Source organism: Sitophilus oryzae, unplaced genomic scaffold, assembly GCF_002938485.1.
Source record: "Sitophilus oryzae breed Bouriz unplaced genomic scaffold, Soryzae_2.0 scaffold_285_pilon_pilon, whole genome shotgun sequence".
Lineage (NCBI taxonomy): Eukaryota > Metazoa > Arthropoda > Insecta > Coleoptera > Curculionidae > Sitophilus > Sitophilus oryzae.
The window spans coordinates 261,711-271,308 of record NW_022146846.1 but is presented as its reverse complement, the minus strand read 5'-3'; positions in this window follow the sequence as shown (position 1 = coordinate 271,308).

Below are 9,598 nucleotides of genomic sequence, written 5' to 3'. Positions count from 1 at the left end.
AAAGGCGAGTTCATACGCATCGGCGTCCGTTTGTCGTTCATCGTTCCGTCAAACCAATAAAATTGAAATACGATCTGTCATTTTTGAAATAAACCAATAAAACTGGTTAAAAACAACAAGAGACGACGCATGACGGATTCATATTTAAACCCATCCATAGTTAACTTAAAAAATATTAGAAACTTTTTTTAGTAAAATAAATATATTGGTATGGGACGTCATCTGCTTTTCTCTTTGCTTTTCTTCTGTTATCGTCATATAACTATATACCATTTAGCATAAAGAAATACCGTAACTAAAATATTTGTTGGCTTTACGATCAACACACTCTGTAACTATATCTTTTCAATTTTTTGTCGGCACACTTTACTTTGATATCGGTTTATTTCTTTCAACGGCAAAACGTTGCTCGGCGAAGATTCGTGATGCTGATTGAAGATAAAACTCACAACGTATAAGTTTTACAGTTTCGAAGAAGTTTTATTGGTATTGCCGTTTGTATTCGATCTTGTTATGTTTGATATATTTGATGGACGCGCCTGTAGCCGTACCTCACTCTTCTAATACTATCTCGACGACAACTATCATTTAGAACAAAAAACGGAAACGCAAGGACATATTGTATAGGTTGCGGGATGGTTTTTGCCGTGATGTAATGTCATTGTTTACCGAGAAGATGGCTCTTCAGTTTCTTTGAAAACTTGGCGAAGGCATTTGTTATAGTTTGTTAATGTATGATCGCTCCAAAGATATTAGACATGCTGTTTGACTTGTATTTGTCTTGAATTTCATTTATTTTTAACTAAAAGCGATTTAAGTTAACCTGATGATATTTTCCTTAATAAATACAGGGTGGTGCTTCTCATACGCAGGAGGCTCCAAGGAGAACGACAGTTTGTAATTGTTTGTAAATGAAATTTTATGAGCATATATAGGTTAATTCAGAGCACTTTTTTTCTCAAAAAAGTTACATATATCAAAGTTGTGTTTTTTTGTAATGGAACACCCTATATAGTAATTGCTTTTTGGATTCTGGGAGAAAAATTAAAGTGAGTTATATAAGAGAAGTATATGATTAAAATGTAAGGTTTTTGACTTATTTAACATTTTCTATAAATAAAGAACAATTTTTAAATTACAATAAAAACTAACTTTAAATTGGAATTTACATATAGGTATAGCCTAATATATAGTTAAATTAACTATTGTACTTTAAATCAAATTAAAACATGGTCGAAAAAGTTATACAGGGTGAGACAAAATTAATATTGAACATTGGTCACCTTTATAACCATGATTCCGATATTAAATGGAGAATTCATGTCTCTTCAAAATACTATAATACTATTAAGGTTGCCTACCTCTCAAACAAAGATTTTTCTAGATATTTTCATTTACATGATTTCATCTGAGTAGCTCTTTATTATTTGATAAAATGTAGGTGGCTGTGATATGTCTGACTAGGGAATGCAATCCCGCACCAAAATCCTAATCCCGCAAACCCGCGCGATTAAAGCGGTCAATCCCGCGGATCCGCAAAATTGCGGGACTGTAAACATTAGTCCTAAATGGTACAAAAGGCATTGTACATTTTGCATAGGCCCACAATATATTGATATAGCATGTATCTTAAACTAGCTGTACAGAAATTTGGACCGATGTATACAGGGTGTTCAAAAAATATTTTTAATATTAAATAAACTTTTATTATAATTTATCTACTTATTTTATAAATAAAAATGTTATTCTGATGTTGAAGTTTTTTTTAGCTTGTGTTAGTTATCTGCTTTTAGATACACTCTATATCAATAATTTTATGGCATGTGCAGAATGTACACAGCTTTTTGTACCATTTAGGACAATATGTATGACTAAAAATGCATATTTTTCAAAAAAACGTCGTATTTTCCATAAAACAAAAAAAACTAAAAAAAGTTATCAAATTGTTGTTTCTAATTTCAATACAGATTAGTCGTACTTGGTAAAAATTTCGATTTTTTAAAAATTGTAAATTTGCGGTAAAAAAGATTCTTAACCAAATTTTCACACTCTTATAAAACACCCTGTAATACGAGAATTCGCTAAATATATTTTCGAAAACCATACAGCATCTTAATCACAATAGATGCATCTAAAACCCGGTTCAAACCGCATCCCAAAATCTTTTTTAGTTCAAGAGATACCTATTCAAATTTAAATTTGCCCTAAAATTTTGCTTGTCCCGATAATTACATATGTCCGGCAGTTTATTTGACGAAATTGTCCACAAGTACTAGTTAAACGCTTTTCTTCACTTACGCGCATACGCCAGAAAGAAATCTAACAAGTAACCTGTTTGTTTCACTTATTTTTAATGGCTAAGCAATAAGGGGAATCCCCCGGGTTCCGACCGTCGATGCATCGGCCCGGAACGAAACGGTTTGACCCTGATCGAGATCGATTCGGTTACCCTACAGTAGTAATGGGTCGATCCCACGGATTCCGCACGGTAAATCCCGCAACTTTGGTCCCGCGGAATCTCAGAGGGATCCCGCATTTGCGGGATTGCATTCCCTATGTCTGACGTTACTTCAACATAGCTGTCTAATTAGTCCAACTTTAACAACTACCAGTTATCATTTTGTGTCAGTTAAAACAAAAATATTTCTCAGAAATTTGCCGAAAATGCAAACTTATCCTACATCAGAGAGAATTGATATGATTCTATTAGTTGGCGAATGCGCATTGTATTCACCAATAATTACTAGAATACATAAATACATCATAATTAATAGAATACATACATATACCATAATTAATAGAATACATACATATACCATAATTAATAGAATACTAAAATGCTCCTCATTTTATCTAGTCTGGTTTTTTATGGGGATATGTTAAAGACAGTGTTTATAAAAAACTCGACCAACTATTGTCGACAACATGAGAGAAATTATTGTAGCTGCTTTTCGAGGTAGAACTCCACATATAAAAATGAAAAGATCCTTTTGAAAGGATAATCATTTTCTGCAGCTATCAGGAAAGGAACCATTTTGAGTATTTGATTTCATCTAGCTAATTTTTGTCACATAATTATAGCTTTATATCTAGTTTTAATTCTGTAATAATTTTAAAATATGTTTTAAACGTGTATCTTTTTATTACCGTTGAGTATTTTACTCTAAAATCTTTAATTTTTGTTAAATTAACAAAAGGTATATCACACAGCCACCCCTAGATTTTTTCAAATAATAAAGATCTACTGACGCAAAATCATAAAAATTAAAATATCTAGGAAAATCTTTGTCTGAGGGGTAGGCAACTTTAATAATATTTTGAAGATATATAAATTCCCCATTGAACACCGGAAAAATATACTGGGTGTTCCACTTAAAATAAAGGAGTAACTTGCTTTTAAAAGTGACTAATGTTCCATATTAATTTTGTCTCACCCTGTATAACTTTTCAGGTCAAATTTCAATTTGGTTTAACATACAATGGTTACTGCAATTAAATATCAGGCTATACAAGGTCAACTAAAATTTAGTTAGGTGAAATAGAAATTTAAAATTTATTTTCACAAAATGTGAAATATGTCAAAATCCTTAGATTTTAGGTATATGCTTCTTGAATAAAACTCACCTTTATTTTTTCCTAGAATCCGAAAATCAATTGATATATGGGGTAAGGTGTAGTAGGGTGTAGAAAAAACACAACTTTAATTATTTTTGTACTATAATTAAAAACAAAACTATAATTTGAATATTTTAAAATGTTAGACCTTCTTTATAGACTTTTTATATAGGATCCTATATCTCCTACGCGGAGCAAAGTGAAAGCTTCAATGAAAGCTCTCCATCGGGTTCTGTTTTTGGCAGTTGTTTTTGCTTCCTTCCATGTTGACCCTACTTGTTGAAGCTCATCCAGTATGGAACGTCTCCATGTTTGAGCAGGTCGTCCTTGCTTTCTTTTTCCTTGGGGATTCCACTCCAACGCTGATCTCGCTATATTACTATCAGGTTTCCGCAAAGTGTGACCTATCCAACCCCATTTTCTTTTGCGGATTTCAATGCCTACTTCTTGTTGGTTTGTAAGATGAAGCAGGTCGGTGTTACGTATAGTGTCTGGCCAAAAGATTTTAAGTATTTTCCGCAAGCAGCGATTGATAAACACCTGTGGACGGTTGATGGATATTTTTGTCACTCTCCATGTCTCGCAGCCATATAATAAAACTGGTATGACGTTGGAATTGAATATTCTTAATTTTGTTTGTATGGAGAGTTGACGGGAGGTCCAAACTGATTTTAGTTGGCCAAAGGCTCGCTGCGCCTTCCTGATCCTGCTGACAATATCCGCGTCTGCGCCACCGTTTGCTGTTAGAATACTTCCCAGGTAAGTAAACTCTGTTACATTCTCGACATGTTTGATTCCTACATTGAATGGAGTGTTGTTGTTTGTGTTAATGCGCATTGACTTTGTTTTGTCGATGTTTATGCTTAATCCTACTTTGTCTGCTTCTGTTTTTAGACGTCTGAGCATCATTTCCATGTCTTTGAAGGATTGCGTTGTGAGACAGATTTCATCAGCATAATCAAGATCCGTCAGATGCGATGTCAGAGTCTATTGTACTCCCCTAATGTTTGCAGTGGCTTTAGTCAAAACGCTGTCGAACACGATATTAAATAAAAGCGGCGATAATGTGCAACCCTGCTTTACTCCTGTCCCTAAGTTAAAACTGTCGCTGGTTCTACCGTTGTGCAGCACATTGCATTCTGTGTATAGACTTTTTAGAGTACTAAAATTGAATAAAAACTTATTCAAAAGAAACACAAAAATCTTATCTGAATAAATTCCTTTCATTTTACATATAAGTTTTGATGGAGCATTTTAAATCAGAATAATACAACACAGGTGAAGGAACAGCCTCATACGTATCTTGCATCTTCTTTTTGTCCGCCAGTTTAATTATATTTCTCTAATGAAAAGATCTCCGATACGAGAACAGAGAAATAAGTCATATACGATGGCGAGGAGCCGATAGTCGGGCTTGTTTTAAAACTACCTTCCCGGAACTTTTATCTCCTGCCGATAAATCTCTAATATTCCAACACAGAACAATGCTTTGAACACTACACATTTCTCTTCAGAGACATGCATAGTATGATAAAGCTTTTGAGATAATTAAATTTGCATTAAAAAAGATACAGTCCAATTTGGACTGGACTTATAATACGAGCCTCACGTTGATGAGAAACAAACTTCTAAGCTAATTAAAAACACTATCCATATACATATTCCAGGGTAAAGATGGAGTCTTCTAGGTTCTTGAATTCCGTTTTAAGTTGGTTTCCACTTGGGAAGCAGAACGGTTCTGGTTCAGTTAGAGGAGTGTTCGCTCCTTTTCTAAATAAAACGTTTGCTTTTTCATTTTTTTCGATCCCTTGGTGGTACCTACAATGGGAGGACTTTATTTTCTTTGCCTAATTTGTTCAGCTTCTCTAGTCATTCTTTGATCAGCTTCGAACTGATGCTTACTGAGTTGATAGATTTTAAAGCTGCTTGACTATCGGATAAGTTGGCTATTTCTTGTTTCCGATAGTTTTCTATCTAAAGGTGCGTCCAGACCTGACGAGACGAGAGCGAGAGAAGCGCGAGACAAGAGCAAGACGAGAGCAAGACATCTTCTATCCATTTTTTGAGGCAAGCCTGCCACGAGACAAGTGAGGTGGATCATAGTGAAAGGAACCCAAACACATTAAATTGTAATTGAATATAACAAACGATGACCAAATAACAACGCATACAGTAATATATTTTTGTACCTTTAACATGGTATTTGGTTCGTCGTATTTTATTTGTCGTCGGTTTTTTCCCTTTTGGTTGTTTCTCCCTTTAACCCTTCCTTTGTTTCGAGATACGAAACCTTTTACAAAATTTGTTTTTTAACATTTTGTAGAACAAAATGTTAAATAGAAAAGTTATAGGGAAGGTTAAGAAGCACATTTTAAAATTTCTGCAGAGTACTTCGTATGTAGAGTACTTCAAAAAAGTTTTGCGGATATAAAGGAGGGTCCACATTTAGTAACATGTTATATAACATTGCTATTTAACAAGCTACATGTAACATGTTAAAAAACCGGGAGCCGTCCACATTATAGTTTTCGTAGTCATGAATCGTTTTGGCGAGAAAGAGGTTCAGCTCGCAGCAGCGGCGTGCGTAATTATTTTTGAACTAAGGGAAAGAAAGTCGAGAAAAAAAAGCGGTTTTGAGTCCGCCATAGCCTACCAGCAAGATCTAGATACAGTTGAACTCAATTAGCTTATCTTTTCACTACTTGCCTCGGCTGTTTCTCGTGTTTCTGTTTTTTAAAAACATTAATAACTTAAAAGCAAAAGCAAACCATTTTGAATTATCCACTTCATCTAAACCATGCAGTACCTGATTTGCATTTCTTTTGTTCCCGCTGGAACTGGCCTATTAGGTTACGCATTTTTTTCTCAACTTTTTCTGTTTCCAAATACATACTATGAAATGAAAATCGCTGTCATTTTATATGGAAAATTATATGGGGAATGTCATCGATCGTCATGTCCAAGCCAACTGGACGGGAGGCCGACGGGACGCAGTTTTTTTTTTCGATCATACGGTATTATTGATTAGTAAATAAACAAACCAATATCAGCTCACCATAAGATTCTGTCGCGCACGTCCCTGAAAATATGAGCGGCTAAACTAGAAATTTAGCAAGTGTGGACGCGTTGTTTCATGTTACAATAGCAATGTTGCACAACATCTTTTGATCTTTACCGACTACAAATGGATAACATCTAGCAAGTTATATAGCATCGAAATTTGCTAAATATAACTAAAAAATATGTAACATGTTATATAACTTTGCTATATAGCAGTGTTATATAGCAAGTGTGGACCGTCCTTAACATATATTTTTTTAGTGGGAATACCGTATTTTTTATTTTATTATTAGATTCTACGTACAATTCGGTAACTTTTTTTTTGCATATGATAGTATATATCGAAAACTAAGAGATTTTGTAATAATTTCTTTAAAGAAATGTTAGATTTCGGTACGGTAAAAATTATCAATGACGTAAAATTTGCAAATTCTATCAGAAAAAATGCATTTGGTGTACCATTTAAAAAATTGAGATTATTTAATTTTAAATAGTCGAAATTCATCAATCAGAGCTAAGATCTCGCAGTCGAGCGAGCCTACCATAAACCAGGGTTGCCATAAGAAAATTTTTGAATGTGCAGAACTTGACCATAAAAATGTGTAGCATTGCGTAGCCGTCCATGACCAATAACTGTAAACTATCCAATAAGACGTACGTTCGCCAAATTTTAAAGCATGATTACGGGTCTCACTTCCACTCGTTTGTATACGTCAATTTCCCATTTCATTTCTTCTAATGCAAGCAAGAAATGCAGTGACGTCAAAATTGATGTCGCGAAACTACCGATTTTATGGACAAATTAGATCGGTTTATTCTGTTAAAAAACTGTAAACTATTCAGGACTGTTTAATCGGCAAAATTTGTTCATAGAAACTGCAGTCCTTGCTGACATGGGAGGAAGTGAAATAGGAATTGAGTAATATTAACATATGCAAGCGAGGTAAAGCGTGACTTTGAATTACAGTGACGTAATTGAGCAGTGAATTTTGGGCAAAGTACTATTATGTATTATTTAAGGGATTAAGCAATCCTGTATATTTACCGTTTTTGGCTCATGTCTATTGGTCCTTGACTCATGACCCAGTTCATACTCTGACATTTTACTGAACACCTGAACACTGATGACGAAACATGATATTTGTCAGTTCAAAATTGAAACTACACTTGCGGCCTTTTTTGATGTCTAACTTAAATAACTTAAAAGCAAAAAAAAACAACTTTTGTCAGCTGATTTACTGTTCTGGTATTATTTTTTTACAAAATATGTAAATTCTGAAAATATGTAGTTCAGACGATTGGTAGCTGTGTAATCATTGAAACAAATGTGTAGCAAAGTACACAATTGGGTAGCTTGTGGCAACCCTGCCAAAAACACGTCCAGTCTGTGCTGCGAGCTTTCTTTGATCGGCCGTCGTAAAACCGGCAGAGGACGGATAGCAACGAGGCACCGTGCGAGACCCGTTCACACTTAGCTGGAATGTATCGCGCTCGTATCGTCAGGTCTGGACGCACCTTAAGATAAGTTATACGCATCTTTCAATATCCTAGAAGTTTGGACAGCCAAATAAGTCGATATCCAACGAAGAATATCGAGAAAATGTTCGTATTTACTTGAAGAGATTCTTTCCGATCTTCGGTACCACCGAACCGAGAACTATATAAAGCAAATCGCGAAGACGACCGCGGCGGCGACGAACAGAAGAAACTCTCCGCGCCCGGTTGTCATGGTGACGGTGAAGAGTGCTCGCCCGACCGGAACTAATCGGCGCTTCGTGCGTTAAGAAGAGGAAGAAGAAGAAGGAGAAGACGGGGGGAAGACGAAGAAGAGAGAGAGAGAGAGAGAGAGATAAGAAAAAAGAAGAATCCGGGTGGTGCCTTTGATCTTTGTCAACTGGCACGGCTGGAGGCTGCCCTCGTTGATTCTGTATGTTTTTCAGATTAATCATTCGGGTACTCGCTCGGTCGTATAGAGTAGAACCGTCAAGGAACTTGAACTACTTTTTTAACTTTTTTTTCATTGTTTTAGGTTGCGCTTATAGTAGGTTAAAAAAAGATAAAGAAAAGATATTGAAAATGAGATATTTTTTGTTCAATATCGATTAGGAAAAGCTCGAAATCAACCCTTTGGATACAATTCTATATCTAAATTTCTGTACAAAATTGCTAGCTTTTTGAAACTTCCCAATGCGAAAACCTACACAGGTCACGCTTTTAGACGAACAGCAGCTACGTTGCTGGTAGATCTAAACGACGAACAGTGCTGTGGCTGAGGTGTATGTGGATGCATTTGTAGCCAACCAAACTAAAAACGGAAATATGATATCTTCAGCGACATCGTTGCCATCGTCTTCCTGTAGCAATTCAAACTCTTTACCTTCTTTCGTTGACATTAGATGACCTGGCACAAGACAGGAGTTAAGTTTTTGCAGCAGTGCAACCTCAATGAGTGAAACACATTATTAGGGCGGCCCCTTAACAATAAGTCAAATTTGACCATTAATTTTAACAAATAAATGTATTAAAATCTTCAATTATTATTATTAATTTTCTTGTTTATCTTTGTTGATGTTAGATAAGTATTTAATAAAGATATTACAAGAATATTTTGCTTAATTAAATGAGGCGAGAAATAAGGAAAACCGAGTGAGGGAAATAGGTGAGGAAAATGGATGAGAGAAGAAATGTAGATAATTTGACAGATTCAAATTTTTTAAAAGTCAGTATTGTCAGTATTGTATATGTGGTTGTAAATAAACCATTTTACAAAGTATTATGCTGATTTTTCCCAATAGAACCAGTTTTCCCAACACACCGCACATTCTAGAACTGGCTTAAGAGATAAATACACTTGAAGGAAGCAGCAGTACGTAAAACTGGCGTCATTTGAATATGGCTTTTTTCGCTCCGATCTCGCATGGTT